Here is a 17601-nt window from a genome sequence, read left to right as displayed (position 1 = left end):
TTATCAATTCTAAGACAGAACAGCAGCAAGGCCTAGGCAACTGGGGCTAAATGACTTGCCCAGGGTCACACAGCTAGAAGTATCTGAGGCCACATTTGAATCCAGGTCCTCCATGTTAAGTTTCAGAGTTGAGATGTTCAGTTAGAAATGTCCTATAGGCAATTAGTGAAAAGGAATTAAAGTTCAGGAAAGAGATTAAAACTAGATCTATAGATCTGGGAGTTATTTGCATAGAGATTACAATCAAACTCATGAGATAAAGTATCATAAAGAAAGGGTACAGGGGGATAGCAAAGCACACTGACCAGTAGTGTAGTCAGAAAGAAGAGGAGCTAGGATAGATCAGTGTCTTGAAAATCCGTGGGAGAAAGTACCTAAGAGAATAGGAATGGTCAGCCTGCAGGTTGACTTACAGAGCTGGATTTAACACGAAAAAGGTAATCTTGTAGAGGTTAGTGTCAGTTGAGTGATGAGATCAAAAACCAGACTTTATCATATGAAATAGGTTGAAAAGTGAGGGTGAAGAGATTGGAGACAATGAATATAGAGGGTTGCTTTTTTTTTTTTAAGAGAGTTTGGAGGACATGCCTTTTAAGAAGCGGAGTTGTTTGATTATTTATATGTCTGTGAACCAATACTGATATTTTTAGGCAGTTCTCACTTTCCCACAATATTGGAATCACTTTTGTTTGTCTTCAAAATTTTAATTTTTAGAACTTTCTATTCTTCTTGGACCATCTTCCCCCTAGAGAAGTTTAGCCTATAGGATCCAATTATTCCTTTTCTAAAGCTGTTTAAAATTGTTCTTTCAAAAATCTAGGTTGCATGTTAGACTTTCACAACTTCTCTCCTTCTCTATCACAAGTAAAATGATGAAGTGGTCACTGCCCCAATGTCAACCACCACTTCTTCCTTGTCAGTAAAAATGAGATTCAGAACAGAAGCTCCTTTGTTGTGGATCTTCCAAATTTTAAAGAACAAAGTTATCATTGAGGAAAACCAAGAATTGATGTGTTGTTTTGCTTTCTGCAGAGTCAGAAAGACAGAGAGACAACAAGTTTTAACAGGCTTGCAGATAGTTTAAATATTTCATCACAAATACCTCATACCTCTGTCCTAGGTTCATAATCGGTTTCCCAAACTTTTCATCTATTTTCTTCATCTGACTAGGTGGTCTGTTGTATATGCCCATGACAATATCACCTGTTTCTCCTTTGAATGATCTTTGCTTTCCAACTAATGGTTCTTCTGCTTCCTAACATTATTAATATTCTTAATATAAAGGACTATCTCACACACATTTCTCTTTTATCTATGTTGTTCCTTACAAGTCTTATTCACACTTCTAAAGACTTATTACAGCTACTATAAGTCCCCTCTCACTAATTCTCATTGATATGTGAGGCACAATTTGCTTCCTTACATAAGGAGTTCTAGTTCATCCTATTTATTACCTTGTGCATATACAGCTGAGGCAATGGCTTTTATTGCTAGTTCCCTTCTTGGATTATAGGTCCTATAAATTACTGGACTTCTCTTCTGCTATTCTTCCTATATCATAGCTACTATTATCTTCGCTATCTAGTTTGGCAGACTTATGAAGGCAGTATTCTCCTCTAAGCCCACCTCCTTTTTTTATTTTAAAGCCTTTTTAATCAGTTCTGCAAGACTAAATAAATGTTGATAGACCTCTGTTGATTGCACTCCAATCCTGACCAAGAACTCAATATTTCTATATTTTAAATTATGGTTAACAAATCCAAATCTTCTTCTTAAATACATTCATTTTAAACTTGCTGTCGGCCTTTTTCTTCTGAAGTTCCTTATCTTCAATCAGTAGCCTCAGGCTTGTACCTCTAAAGTTTTTAATGTCTTTCCCAGGAATTTGTGATCCCTTTCAATGTTTGTAGGTTTCCCTGATTCCCATCACATTAGCAGAAGTGAGGAGTGATTTGACAGTCTGCAGATGCTTTTTGATATATGCCAAGATTCATGTCCCCACTGAATCCATTTACTCTACAAGGTTGGCATTGTCATTGAATAATCTGCCTCGTTACCTCAAACTGGGAGTCATCAAATGGGTGGACACTTTTCTTGTGCCTCTCACTGAGCCCCATTGTCATTCCCTAAAGTATAAGAAGGGTACAGAGCTCCCTAATCTATGAAAGGAGCTTCAGATTTTTTATTTAGCTCTATGTATTTAGTAGGGAAACCAGGAAGTACAGTGTATAGAACATCAGACTTGGAGTCAGAAAGACTCTTCCTAAATTCAAATCTGGCTTCAGATACTTACTAGCTAGCTGTGTGACGCTGGACAAGTCATTTTACCCAATTTGTCTCAGTTTCTTCATCTGGGGAAGGAAATGGCAAACCAAATATCTTTGCCAAGAAGACTCCAAATGGAGTCACAGAATCAGACACAACTGCAACAACTGAACAACATATATTTAGTGATCCTCTCTTTCCTTTGCTTTCACCCTCCAGACTCCTGACTTAGGTTCAGATTCTCTGCCTACTTCTTTTTTTAATTAATTAATTAAGAATATTTTTCCATGGTTACATGAGTCATGATCTTTCCCTCCTCTTCCCACCCAGAGCTGACGAGCAATTCCACTGGGTTACACATGTATCATTGTTCAAAACCTATTTCTATATTATTAATATTTGCAATAGAGTGATCTTTTAAAGCCCAAATCCCCAATCATATCCCCATTGAACCATGTGATCAATCATGTTTTTCTTCTGGGTTTCTGTTCCCACAGTTCTTTCTCTGGATGTATTTCATAAGTCCCTCTGGATTGTCCTGGGTCATTACATTGCTATTAGTAGAAAAGTCTGATACATTCGGTCATGCTACAGTGTATTAGTCTCTGTGTACAATGTTCTCCTGGTTCTGCTCCTCTCACTGTGCATCAATTCCTGGAGGTTGTTCCAGTCCCCATGGAATTCCTCCACTTTACTATTCCTTTGAGCACAATAGTATTCCATCACCAACATATACCACAATTTGTTCAGCCATTCCCCAATTGAAGGGCATCCCCTCGTTTTCCAATTTTTGGCCACCACAAAGAGTGTAGCTATGAAAATTCTTGTACAAGTCTTTTTCCTTATTATCTCTTTGGGGTACAAACCCAGCAGTGCTATGGCTGGATCATCTGCCTACTTCTTTAGATCCTCTTTCTCTTGTTTTGTTTTTTTTTAATTTCTAGTACCTCCCAATCTTTCCAGGAATACTTCATTGTACCTGAAAATGGAGGGATAAAGGAGATATGCCTCCAGCCTTTTCATTTTTCTAATCTTCATTTTGTGCAGGCCCAACAGTATTACCTTGCATTATAAGAAAGACAAATACAGAATACTCTCCGAAGGTCACCTTACTCTCTATATTTGCTGGAACTGAGATTCTTTGTCTTGGGTAGTCCCCGCTCTAGCCTCAAGTGGTCAGTTGTCATGGTGTGCTGCCTGTTGGCCACATCTATTTATTTGTCTTGCTGACCAGCAGCCAGGGTGGGTTCCTGTTGTTGTCCCAAGTAACCAAACTCAAGTGCAGCTAGCTCCCTGTTCTACCCCTGACAATAGACATTTGAGAAATATAGAACTTCACAACTGGAATGAAGGCACCAACCCCCACTTACAAAAATAGGAAGAAAAAAAAAGAAGTCCAAAGAAATGAAGTATTCTGCCCAAGATCACACAACTGTGTGAAACTGTGTAGGATCTAGCTTTTCTGACTCCTAGTTTTTCTTTCTTTCTTCTTTCCTTCCTTCCTTCCTTCTTTTCTTTATTTTCTTTCTTTTTTTCTTCTTTTTTCTTCTTTCTCTTCTTCCTCCCTCCCTCCCTCCCTCCCTCCCTCCCTCCCTTCTTTCTTTCTTTCTTTCTTTCTTTCTTTCTTTCTTTCTTTCTTTCTTTCTTTCTTTCTTTCTTTCTTTCTTTCTTTCTTTCTTTCTTTCTTTCTTTCTTTCTTTCTTTCTTTCTTTCTTTCTTTCTTTCTTTCTTTCTTTCTTTCTTTCTTTCTTTCCTTCCTTTCTTTCTTTCTTCCTTTCTCTTTCTTTTTCTTTCTCCCTTCTTAGATTTTTTAAAGTTCAAAACCATGCCAGGTATCATGGGAGATACAAAACAAATGGGAAACATGGTCCTTGCTCTCAAGGAGCATATAATCTGATTTTAGAAAAAAACAACAATTTGAGAGGATGACTTAATGCTGTCTTAAATGACTAATGAAAGTATAGACCAGCCAATCCATTGGATGCAGCCAGCAAAGTGTTGATTTCCATTCCTTGTGCACACTATTTCTGATTGTGGTCATGATTGGTCAAGTGTGATTTTATACTTAAGTATGACAGATTCACCAGCTCCCACACTGAGCTCCTGACATCCCCATGGGGCACATTAGAGAAAGAAAATATGTTGGTTTGCTTCCTAGTTCTGCCTTGGACCTTTCTTATTTGGGTGCTTATCCTCCAGGCAGAAAGATAGGCATGTCCTATAGATCAATCTCCTTAATTTCCTCAACTATAAAATAGGGATAAGCCTACTTGTCTAGAAGGGTTTCTGTGAAGATCAATTGAGATGCTTTTTATAAAAAACATTTAGCTCAGTGCCTGGCCTATAGTAGGAGCTTAATAAATGCTTACTCCTGTCTTCCTTCCCTTCCTCAACTAGATCTGACTAAATATGAATGAGATCTTTCCCTCTCCTCCCTTCCAGTGATGGAATGTTCATGCCTAAAGAATTCTCAAAGTGATTTCTGTCCCCGGGTGCCCCCAGCACCAAGGAAACATGGCGGGGCAATTTATGACCCTGGAGAAGCTGAAATTTCACAAAAGATATATGGGCACAAAAGTTGCTGGGCTCAGCAGCTGCAGTCTGAGATAAAGATGAAAAGGAGTCAATGGCCCTGAGCAAATGATTTAATAATCCAGATGGGCCCATGCACACAGCCTGCAAGCAACAAAAAAGTACTTGCTGTATGGAGATCAAACTCCTTCTTCCAGACAGATTTAGCTGGAACCTGTTAAATGGCAGGAGAGCACAACAATGTGTTCCCTAGCCTGCTCACACTCTTAGCTGCAGCCCCAGGTGACCTAGTATCTCCACGTGGACTAGCAGAGCCCGCAGGAGTGGTCAGGGGCTTGGTAAAGTCTGCTGCCTGCCCCACAGCCTCTGCACAGCCTTACCCACAAAGCCCCAAGAGGAGGAGGAGGTGGACAAACATAGACACATAGAGACATGTTTCAAGATTCCAAGGGGCTGAGACAAACCTGCTAAGGATGAAGGCTAGTCGTATGTTTTTAGCACTCCATTTATTTGGAACAGGAATAGCCAGCCGGTAATTAATCTGCCCCCTCTGTTATTATCCCCAACCTAGGGAAAACAAGAAGATTAGCTAACTGCACATCTAAGAAAGCAGAGGGAATGAATGGGCAAATCTGGGAGCAGACCAAAACTCTGCCTTGCAAGGCGAACACTCTGAGATCTATCTTGACCTGGGAGATGGCTTCTTCCACTTCCTCCCTTCCTTGTGTTCTACTTGCCTCAAACTTGGATAAGAGAAGGGGATACCAAACAACGAGGCAATGGGCTTCGTTTGCTATTATTACCTCTACTTTCATTTGATTAGAGCCAAGTGGCTGATGCCCATCTCCTCTTGGAGAAGACCACTCTGAAGTACATAGAGCCTTTTGAACAACCCACAAGACTTTGTTTTGAAAAGCATGCTCCCACACATTATCTCATATAATCTTGGCAACAACTCTATGAGGTCAGGCAGGCAGGTATCATTGTCTTGTTTTTTTTAGGTGAGAAAAAAGAAATCCAGAAAAGTGAAGTCATTTACCCGTTGTCACATAACCCAGTTCTCTTGACTCCCAGAAAAGTGATCTCTCCACCGTGGAGCCAAGACCAGTTCAGATGGGTTCTAGTTGGGAAACCAACTCCACAATGAATTCTATGAGTTTACAGGGAAGCCTAGGGGTCCAGGCTGGAATATTTCCTGGCTATATCATGAACCTGGGAAATGAATAGTTTGAGGACCAGAAGCCATCCCTCCCCCCCAGAAGTGCCTTACCTTCATGGGTGCATGAGACGCTTGGCCTGCAATGGAGAAAAATGAAACCACTTTCTGTTTTGTTTGATTTTGTTTTTATTTTTTCAGATTACATGTCGACACAATCTTAATAATCCTTTTCTGACATTTTGCAATCCATGTCCTCTCCCTTCCTCCCACCCCTTTGCTCCATCTTGAGATGGCAGGTAATACGATGTAGATTGTACCCTGTGTTGTCATATAATTCCACGTTTATCATGTGAAAAAGACACAAAATCAATTATACTAGAGCAAAATCCATGGAGGAAATAAAGTGAAGAATGGTATGCTTTGGGACAGTTAGAGCACCAGTTTCTGGAGTTGGGACGACCTGGGTTCAAATCCTAACTCCAACCCTTCTTAGCTGTGTGACCCTGGGTAATTCACTTAACCCTATTTGCTTAGCCCTTGCCCTTGATACTAAGACAACAGGTAATTTTTTTTTTTAAGAATTGTATGCTTTCATTTTCTTTCATTTCTGAATCTGCATTCAGACTCCATCAGTTCCTTCTATGATGGTAGATATCCTTTTCCATCATGAGTCCCTTGGAGTTGTCCTGGATTCTTGCCTTGCTGATAATAGTTAAGCCATTCACAGTTGATCATTGTACTTTTTTGCTCTTACTGCGTAATATTCTCCTGGTTCTGCTCACTTTACTACTTCCTCCAAGTCTTCCAAGTTCCTTGAAATCACTTTCTATGGAAGATTGATTTTATGATGAATCTGGTTTAAACTGTTTGTGTCACAGAAAAATCTCCAAGCCTCCAATACAGCACCACACCAGCTGGAACCTGGTGAGTGGGGGGAAACACGGCACCTTTAAATGATGCTTAGTTGCCTAGGATACACAAATATACCTGGCTCCATCTGTCAGACTTTTGCATCAGGACTGACATAGAATCAATCAGCCCCCAGAACCATGGCAGCCACTGGCCAAATGGTCCCTTCCTGCCCTTCAGTGTCCCTTTAAATAGTTATCAAGCTTTCTGCTGGCTGCTTCCTTCAGGAGTCTCTGCCCAGATGACCTCTTTATGTGTTTCTTGCAATGAAGATATCTATATTTTAATAAGGAACTCTGAATTGTCAATGGTTTCAAGATTCTTTCAACCTGGGAAATAGAAAGGGGGAATGAAATGGGAGGTGGTTCAGGGTAGTGTGCTGAAGAGATCTTATCCCCTCCCCCTCCTGGGTTGCTGACCTGTCCATTAAAATTTTTCAAATACCACAGTTGCACCAGGGTTTGCACCTGTGAATGTCCTGAACATCAATAAAAGAAAGGGAGCAGAGCTCATTTGGGGTGGGTGGCATTGACTCTGGGAGAGAGCAGGCAGGTAACAGGGGAGAGAAAGGTTAATGGAGGCTAGGCTACATGTGGTCTGAGAACTTAGAGTAAGAATGAGATTTAAATCTATGCTGATCTACCTTTTCTATTAATAAACCTTATGAAAATTAATAACTATGTAGATATTTTAATTTTTAATTAAAATAGTAGCTTAAACTAAACCATATAAACATTCTTCTTCCCATTCTAACTCCACCCAGAGCCATAACTCTGCTAAACGGGGCTTTGTCTCAGAGTGCCACCCTAGGACAGAGGGAAAGGAGAGGAGCAATTCTCCCCAAAGGGATGCTCACAACCTTCTGCTCACAAACCAATAATACCTTTACCCCTTAATGGTATAATTTGCCCCAGTCCCCACTTGACCCCCCCAATTCTCATTCTCAGATATATACTAACCTATTCTTCTTGGCCCCATATGGGGTACCTCTGCCACTTTTATAAGACTAGTCTTGATCAGAACATCCCAATTAATGGATCCCAGCATCCTCAGATACCAATAGTCTTTACTGTCAATTATCTCTTCTTTCACAGTTCCATCTTTCCCTTTGCAACCTGCCCTTACATGCCAAGTCCTTTATAGCTGCATTGAGCCATAGTAAAAGGGGAAAGGAAGGAGACCTACCCCTCTTGTCTCCTCTAAACCCAAACAGACTTAACATGTTTGGTATAAAGAAGAGGATTTTATATGAATTCTGAGAGTTTATTTTTTAAAAGCATTTTAGATAAGTATTACTTTTTTAAAAAACCTTTTCCTTCAGTCTTAGAATCAATACTATATATATATTCCTAATGGGATTTAGTGACTTGCCTGGGATCACACAGCTAAGAAGTGTCAGAGGTCAGATTTGAACCAACATCCACCTGACTCCAGGCCTGGTGCTCTATCTATTGTGCTACCTACAGAGCCCTGGATAACTGTTTCATTAAACTTGTATATTATTATTTAATATCATAACATATAAATTATATATTTTCGCTGTCTTCCTATGTATTTTATTTTGTACATTTCAAAACATAGTTCTAAAGGGTCCCTAGATTTCATCAAGTTGATTGTCATGGAGATCTATGATGTAATAAAAGGTTTAAAACTCTTAGAATAAAGCTTTATTCTGTTCTACCATGTTTCTTTTGGAAACAACATTGAACTGAGGGTTAGAAGACTTTAGTATGTTATTAGTCAATTAGATTTACCCTAGGGCCTCTCTCTGGACCTTCATATCTTTTTTTTTTCCTTTAAATCCTTATTTTCTGTCTTTATAACAAGAGAGAAGGACAAGGACTCTCTAAGAGAGGACAAGGACTAGGCAAATGAGTTTAAGTGACTTGCCTAGGGTCACATAGCTCAGAAGCAGCTGAGACCAGATTTGACCCTGAGTCCCTCCTGACTCCAAGCCTGACATTCTATCCTTCATGCCACCCAGCTGCCCCTTCAATATCTCCATCTGCAAACTGAGGGAATTGGACTAATACTGATCTTTAAGGTCCATCTCTCATTTCTATTCCTATTTCAGAAAGAACATGGAAGCATTGAGGTTCAAAACCTGACTCTAATCCTTACTGGCTAGGTGTAACTCCCTGCCCCCTTCTCCAATATCATTTATTTAACCTCTCCAAGCTTTAATTAGTTCCCTTCCCTCTAAAATGAGGGCAATAATCATTGTACTACCAACTCCCAGCAAAGTGCTTAAACATAAAAATGTCACAAACAGGAATTACTGTTGTTGGTCTGCTTCCAACTCCACCCCTCAATTGTTCCATAACCTTGGGCGGAACCATTTTAACTTGCTGGGCCATAATTTCTTCAGGATCTCACTACAGTCTAATCGTGAGACGGTCTCGAGGTCCATTGATAGAATGTACGTTCCTCAAGGGAGGCAGGACTCAGTTTTGCCTCAGTCTCAATGGCAGTGCCTGTCACATGACAGACACTCCATAAGGACTTGTGGATTGGTTGATCTGTTGTTGGTTGATGGTCTAAAATCTTCATATTATGGAAATGTTTGGTCTGATAACACATGTTTAATCTAGACTGAACTGCTTGCTGGCTCTGGGAGGGGGGAAGGATGGAGGGAGGGAGACAATTTGTATTGTAGAACTTTGTGAAAACTTAGGTGGAAATTTATTAATATATGTCATTAGTAAAAAAAAATAAACATTAAAAATTTTTAAATTAAAAAAATCTCATATTAGCAGTCAGTGAATGGTGTGAATAGTATCAACCCCCAAATTGGGAAGAGCTCCAGTTGGGTGGGGGTGGGGGTGACTCTCAGTCTGTGCATGTTATGAATTATGTTAAACAACCCCAAATTGGGAAGAGCTCCCGTTGGGGGGTAGGGAGGGAGTACATGGTGTGAATTGTTAACCCCCAAATTTGGGAAGAGCCCCAATTGGGGGGGGGAAGTGCATTGTGTGAATTGTGTTAACCTCCAAATTTGGGGGGGAGGGAGGGAATGCATGGTGTGAATTGTTAACCCCCAAATTAGGGAAGAGCCCCAGTTGGGGGGGAGGGAGGGAGTGCATGGTGTGAATTGTTAACCCCCAAATTAGGGAAGAGCCCCAGTTGGGGGGGAGGGAGGGAGTGCATGGTGTGAATTGTTAACCCCCAAATTTGGGAAGAGCCCCAGTTGGGGAGGGGGAGGGTCCCAGGCAATACATGTACTGAATCATGTTAAGCCCCAAATTGGGAAGAGCCCCAGTTGGGGGAGGGGCTAGAAGAGAAACCAGTAACAAGAAATGTGGCAAGTCTTAAGTAAACTAAGCAATTCCTGATTGCCAGAGACTCAACAGGAAAGTGAAAGTAAAATCAGCTTCTAGAGTTTCTCTTTCCCCAGAAGCTCCCTGGGAGGAGCTCCAGCGTGAGTGGCTGCCAGTGTCCCAAACTGCCATCTTTAGAGCAGTTTGGAGCCAAGTTGGGGCTTCCAAGGGCCGAGCTGGTTGAGTTCCCTACAGAATGCCTTCCATGCCACGGTCTTAAATGAGCATGTGCTTGGGGTGGGCAGGGTGGCCGTGTGGAGGTTGTGTATCAGAAGGAAAGATTTCTCATCAAATGAGAGAATATTTGCAAAACACTTAGTGTTTAGATTACTGTTTGAAAAAATGAATAATATGGAAATGGCTTCTGAGTGGTAACACATGTCTAACCCAGGGGAATTGCTTGTCAGCTCCAGGAAAGGGGAGGGAGGTGGGAAGGGAGAGAACTTGAGTCATGTAACCATAGGAAAATGTTTTTTAAAAAATAAAATAAAAATGACATCTAAAAAACCCCCCACTTACCTTTTAGCAGAGTGCTTAAATGCTTGTTCCCTTCTTCTGGTCATCTCCTCCCTGAAGAGGAGCCTGGAAAGTGTAATGAAAATTGGAAAGGGTATAAGAAAACTGGAAAGCTGGAAACTTGGAGAACTGGTTTATAATGCCTCTTGTAAGGCCTGCCACTAACTAGTTATGTGCTATTGGGCAAGGTCACCTCTCCAGGCTTTCCAGAGAAAAGAAGGGACAGCCGTCTGTCTTCAAACTCTGAAGGCCTGTTTTTTATCCACAAGCCTGCTATGGGGCCAGCTTCAGGCATTGGAGATACAAAGACAAAAATGAAAGAGTCCTTCTTTGCCTTTATGAAGAGAAAACAACACATATAAGAATATCCCTCATGGAAAAGCAGCCATGCATCTGTCTTTTTTTTTTTAATTGAAAAATGTTTAATTAATTAATTAATTCAGAATTTTTTTCCATGGTTACATGATTCATGTTCTTTCCCTCCCTTCTTCCTCCCACCATAGCTGATGTACAATCCCACTGGGTTTTACATGTGTCATTGATCAAGACCCATTTCCTTATTATTGATAATTGAACCAGGGTGATTGTTTAGTCTACATCCCCAATCACCCATGTGATCAAGCAGTTGCTTTTCTTCTGTGTTTCTACTCCCACAGTTCTTTCTCTGGATGTGGATAGCGTTCTTTCTCATGAGTCCCTCAGAATTGTTCTAGAGCATTGCATTGCTCATACATACTTTCTTAAGGAACAAATCAAAACAAAAAATAAAACCTTTCCCTTCTGTCTGAGAGTGGATATTAAGTATTGATTCAAAGGCAAAAGAGCAGTAAGGGCTAGTCCAGTGATGGTGAACCTTTTAGAGCCTGGGGGGCAGCCATATGCCCACAGAGATCACTCTGTGTGCTATCTTTGGCACCCATGCCATAAGTTTGCTATCACTGGGCTAGGCAATAGAGTGTTAAGTGACTTGTCCTGGGTTACAGTCAGGAGGTTTCTGAGGTCAGATTTGAACCCATATCCTCAAAACTACAGGTGCTCTACCCACTGTATGCTACTTAGCTACCCTTCTGCATAGTTTCTTAAAGAGCTGGCCTCACAATCAGAAATGTCTGGGTGGGTTCAAATTCTGCCTCTGCCACATATGAGTTTGTGTGACCCCAGCAAGTGGCTTAATTTCTCTGATCTCTGGGCAATTCTCTAAGGCTAGAGGTGTCAACTTGCACTGGGAAAGAGAATACTCTCATCTAGGAATTCCCCATGCCAATGAGACCCCAAGCTCCTTCTCTGTCTCCTATACATAAAATAAATAACAAAATTTTGGTCAAGTCAGAAGTAGCACAGCTGAGGGGTGCTTTGCAACTCTGAATGCTGTGATGTTCAGACTCATGTACAAAATGAGGATGTTGGGGGAGGGAGTCTTTCAATTCAAACAGATCGCTGTAAAAAAAAGTTTCAGCATCGTTATGATGGCTTATCGTTACTCTCTAATCCATGACCCCATCAAACCCACAGTAGGTTCTTGATATTTTGCTGTTACTGATAGGGAGTGATGACAAGTAGGTAAGACAATAACTGCTAAATTTTGGCTACCTTCTCCCCATCCCTACATGCCAAGGAGCAAACAATTATCCATTAGCACATAGGTTATCAGGCTAAGTCCAAGCCTGAAGTACTGAGGCACCCCTTCTTCATCAATGGGAGCTTAGCTGTTATAATTCATCTCTGCAAAGGATCAGCCTGTTCTCATGTCTTCCTTTATTAATACTGGTGTGGGATCAGTAACCCTAAAGGTCCATTCAGTATAGACATAAGGGACAATAAAGCTAATGTAAGTGTCTTTTATATATAAAGTTTGCATTAATCCCCCTCACCCCCAAAAAACAAACAACACAAGCTATAGTCCTTGACAGCAAAGAGACAGTGTGATCAAATAGAAAAGGGCTTTGGTGTCAGACAGACCTACATTCCAATCCATACTCCACTACTTAATAGTTGTATCATCTTGAACGAGTCACCTAATTTCTTTGGGCCTCAGTTTCTCTGTCCATAAGGATGAGAGTAATGGCCAGGATGAAGTGGGGGTAGGGAAGCATTATAGAGTGAAAAAGGTGCTGGGTTTGGAATCAGCAGACCTAGGTTGGAATATCCAGGAATACCTGGATAAGTAACCCCAATGAGTTGGCCTGTCAGCCTTGGATTCTCCTCTGTAAAATGAGGAGGGGCTAATTCTCCCATAATCTGGTGGACACCTCTGTGCACTAGAATAATATAAACAAAGATAAATCCTATGAGGCATCTGCACTGAAAAGCTTCCTCCTGGCCTCTGCCTGAATCCCATATATTTATATATATTAGTATACATATATACTAACTCTCCTCATCTGGTACATGTTCTTCTTGCCTTATAGAACAGTTAAGTCCAAGACCCACCAGCCTTCTTCTGACTCTCCTGGATTCCCAAGCAAAAGTGCTGTTGCAACCAGCCCCAATTATTTCAGATCCAAGCAGTCTCAACCTACCTGGTCCATCATGGAGGAATTTTCCTTGAGCAAACCAGGTCTTTTATGTACTTTTAATGCACCTCAGTGCCCCCATTTTCCTTAAATATAGGCAACAGAAACAGTGAAGCCCAGATGGAAAGGAGCAAAGAACACTCTGGAAAGGAGGGCAGGAAACACTGGGAGCTGATGGGGGTAAGGAGTGCAATAGGATCAGTATACTGGACACTGGAAAAGGGTTGAGAACTGGCCTTGGCTGGAGGTGAAAGTGGTTATTCACATTTTCCTTCCCCTTTTTGTTGTTATCCAAATGGAATCAGGTCAAAAATTAGCATCAAGGACCAGCCTTGAAAAGAAAAGAAAAAGAAAAGGAGGTGAGATGTAGGGGTGGGGCAGTGATAAGCATCATAAAAGAGCAACAGACTGAGGGGTGTGTGGAGAAAGGGAAACTCCAGGAAAAATGGAGGAGCTGGACCTAGCTTTGCCCTGATCACCTTGGAAGGTGGGGGTGGTGGTGAAGGAGGGTTCTGGGATAAAGCTCGGGGTTTTTTTTCCAGTGCTAGTCTTTGGAGGAAGGGATCATCTAACTCCTCCCTTGTCTATAATCCTGCCTGAATTACTCTGCTACAGAAACATGAGCTCCCCAAAGTTGGAGACCAGGGAATGATGGGCAAAAGTCACTTGGTCTTCTTAGATTTAAAAAAGTCTCTCATCTGACAATTTGAACCAACTGATACTATCTGGGTTCAAATCCCATTACCAGCTGTTTGCCCAGGAGCAAAATCTTTAACTAACATCCTTGGGTTTGTTTCCTGATCTTTAAAAGGAAGAGTTTGGCTTGATGGCCCTTCTGATTCCTTCCAGCTCTCAATCTATGATCCTATGGTTTCCAAGAGTCGCTTTCAGATTTAATGTTGGGTGAGTCTATTTTCCCCAATTCTTTGGACCAGAGGTCACAGTAGACCAGGTCTTGCTGGGTATCAGCCCTGCCTTTGTTCCATATTAGCTGTGTGATCATGAGCAAGTTGGTGCCACAGACAGCCTAAGGCTAAAAAGTTATAATTATCTGAACTTGCACAGATCATAGAGAATTGCCATAATGGAGGTTCCCCTACACTAATATCGTCATAGATTTTAATGTAATTTAAAATTTAACTTAATTTTAAATTTTAAATTGGACCTTAAGGATAACTCTGATGCAGGAGACCAAACAAGACTGGAAAACAAAACAAACAAAACAAAAAAACCAAAACTGCTTCCTTCCTCCTCAGATTTTCCTCAGACCACCCTGGCTCCTCATTACTCCCAGGTCACTTTCCTTCTTCCCACCCCTTTCCCCCCTTGTCAAAGTGATCTGTGTCTTATTTTAGAGAGTAATATCCCTCCCTCAGCAGATGCCCCTAAGGAGAGAGTTCTGTCCCAACACTGATCAGTCAGAATGATTTTTCCTAAGACCCCATTGATTCTGGGAGCACAATAAATAAGGCACTGGGCCTGGAGTCAGGAGGTCCTGGGATCAAATCTAGCCTCAGACGCTTCTTAGCTGAACAACGCTGAGCAAGTCACTTAACCCCCATTGCCTTGCCCTTACCACTTCTCTGTTTTAGAAATGATACTAAGCTATCTAGCTTGTAAGGTTCCACCAGCCACCCGGAGCTGGATCAGGCAGTCCCCAGTCCTGCCATTCCATTCCCCTGGTGAGGGGCACAGCTCCCAGTCCCCAGAATCAATCAGTCTCCAGTTCCCTTGACTTCGAGAACAGATTCCATCCAATTCCCTCGTTCAGTTGAGTGTAAGTGGCTTCAATTTTCAGCCTTGTTAGGAGAGTAGAGGAAACACTGAATTCCAGAAGTCAATTAGATTGAAGTCTGATAAATATGGCACCCAGAGACTGGCTTTAATACATAAAGGGGAAGGGGGTAGCTAGCTAAGTGGCAGAGTGAATATAGAGTGACCTGGATTCAAATCTAGTCTTATACTTCCCAGCTGTATGACCCTGGGCAAGTCACTCAACTCCATTTGCCCAGCCCTTACCCTTCAGATTAATGAAGACAAGAAAGTAAGAGTTTTACAGAAGAAAAACAACTGCCTGCTCATATGGGTTGATGGGGGTATGATTGGGGATGTAGACTCTAAAGCAGCGGTTCTCAACCTTTCTAATGCCATGACCCCACAATGCAGTTCCTCATGTTGCAGAGACCCCAAACCAAAAGATTATTTTGGTGGCTACTTCAAAACTGTCATTTTGCTGCAGTTATGATTTGGAATGTAAATACCTGATATGCATGATGTATTCTCATTGCTACAAATTGAGAGGTTGAAAGCTGCTGCTCTAAAGGATCACCCTAGTGCAATTATCAATAATATGGAAATAGGTCTTAATGACACAGATAAAACCCCGTGGAATTGCACATCAGCTACAGGGAGGGGGGAGAAGGGGAGGAGAGGAGGGAAAGAACATGAATCATGTAACAATGGAAAAATATTCTAAATTAATTAAGAATTTTAAATTAAAAAAAAAAGTAAGAGTTTAAAAAAACTGCATAAAGGAGAGAGTTCCAGGGGATGATGACTCCAACAAATAAAAGTTCACATGTGAGAGGCAGTGTGTGATGTGATAAGAATGTAGGGAGAGCCATCCCTTGCAATCATAAGGTCTGGGTTCAAATCCTACCTTTGATACATACTGGTTGACCCTGGGAAAGTCAGTCTTCTCAGTTCTCGAGCCAACTTAAAAAGTGCAAAGAAGGTGCCAACACGTATAATAAAAGGAGTTCCCTAACCCGAGAGTTCTTTCTGCTAATGAAAACACACGTGTAGGATTCAACGGGAGCCTCCTGGCCCCAAGGTCAGCTCTACGGACTATGCCACCAAACAATGAATTCCCTACCACCCTTGTCGAAGCCGCTCCCCTCTCCAGCCTTCTCGGAGCACCACACACCTAGAAGAGATTTCTTTTTCCTATGGACTCTCCCAGCAGTCATCCTCTACACACATTTGGCACTTAAGCTTGGACAGCTTTGTGACATCTCTTGGATTGTTGCCTTGACTATTATTTAATGTTTCCTGCCCCCCCCCCCCTCCCTAAACCTACCCCTTAAATTGTAAAGTCCTTTTAAGGACTGAATCATGTTTTCCATTCATTTGTGAGGGGGCACACACACACACAGGCTCTCCCTTTCTTTAATAAATGCCTATGGCTTCAATTGCTTTTGCCTGAAATTCTTTCCAGGAAAAAAGTCTTATTCCCAGATTATTAATGAGGTGCAGGCTTTACAAGACTAATCTGCACCCTCCCCCACGAGGGGACCTTTCCCTGTGATTAATGGCCAAATAAAGGAGGAAAGCGAGGCCACATGCAGTCTGAAGGAGGGAAGAGAACAGAAGCTTAGGGCATGGAAGATAAACTGGGGCAGCTTCTATGTTGGTTCAGTCTTTTCTGTGGGCAGGTAGCATTCGGATCAAATCTTAGCTACCCTTGCAGTTAGTGTTAGCCACGTTAGGAAGAAGTGAAAACCAGCCTGCTGAGATGTAGACACTCAAGTAAGAGTAAACCTTGGAACCAAAAAGAGTTTACCTTTTTCTCAAATGTTCAATGGAATTCCATTTTTAAAACTGATGTTTTCCGCTTCATTTCTCTTATCATTCATTTTGACTGGTCTCTTTTGTTTTTATTTAATCTTTGTTTCCTTGCTTAAATTCAATTCCTGCACAAGCCAAGACATTATCCCGTGATGTCACTGGTCCTCTTCAAAAACAAAGGACCAGACAATAGCAAGAACAACAATTTCCAAATAGATTTGTCCCCTGCGCAGAGACATTTCCTTTAAAAAAAAATCATGAAGTGTTTTGGTGTTAAATGATCGCTCTACTGCAAATATGAATAATATGGAAATAGGTTTTGAACAATGATACTTGTATAACCCAGTGGAACTGCTTGTCAGCTCCGGGATCAGGGAGGGAAAAGGGGTGGGAAAGATCATGAATCATGTAACCATGGGAAAATATTCTAATTTGTAAAAAGGAAAAGAAAATAAATAAAAATAATAATGAGAGGGGGCAGCTGGGTAGCACAGTAGATTGAGAGCCAGTCCTAGAGATGGGAGGTCCTAGGTTCAAATCTAGCTTCAGAATCTTCCTAGGTGTGTGATCCTGGGCAAGTCACTTAACCCTCATTGCCTAGCCCTTACCACTCTTCTGAAGTCTTAGAACCAATACACAGTATTGAATCTAAGGCTGAAGGTAAGGATTCTAAAAAATAAAAATCATCATTATGATAAAAGGAGAGAAGGGAAGAAAAGCATTTCATTGAGATAAACCAATACAATTGAATCTAATAGCTTATTCTATGCTCTACAACCTTGGGCCCCCAATTCTGAAAAAAAAGAGGGAAGGAGGAATGGAG

The 17601-nt window shown here is 41.3% G+C and overlaps 1 long non-coding RNA gene across 1 annotated transcript; it reads right to left on the bottom strand.

The window, feature by feature from the left end:
- Nucleotides 1–5252: 5252 nt before the first annotated feature.
- LOC107649583 (uncharacterized) lies at nt 5253–16251 on the bottom strand. Its single transcript, XR_001623464.2, has 3 exons — nt 15871–16251; nt 10702–10764; nt 5253–7194 (listed from the first exon to the last, which is right to left on the bottom strand). It is a non-coding gene; the product is annotated as an uncharacterized LOC107649583 (long non-coding RNA).
- Nucleotides 16252–17601: the final 1350 nt, after the last annotated feature.

The sequence above is a fragment of the Monodelphis domestica genome, chromosome 7 (assembly GCF_027887165.1).
Source record: "Monodelphis domestica isolate mMonDom1 chromosome 7, mMonDom1.pri, whole genome shotgun sequence".
Lineage (NCBI taxonomy): Eukaryota > Metazoa > Chordata > Mammalia > Didelphimorphia > Didelphidae > Monodelphis > Monodelphis domestica.
The sequence above is the reverse complement of the archived record's forward strand: the minus strand, read 5'-3'. Positions and strand labels throughout refer to the sequence as shown.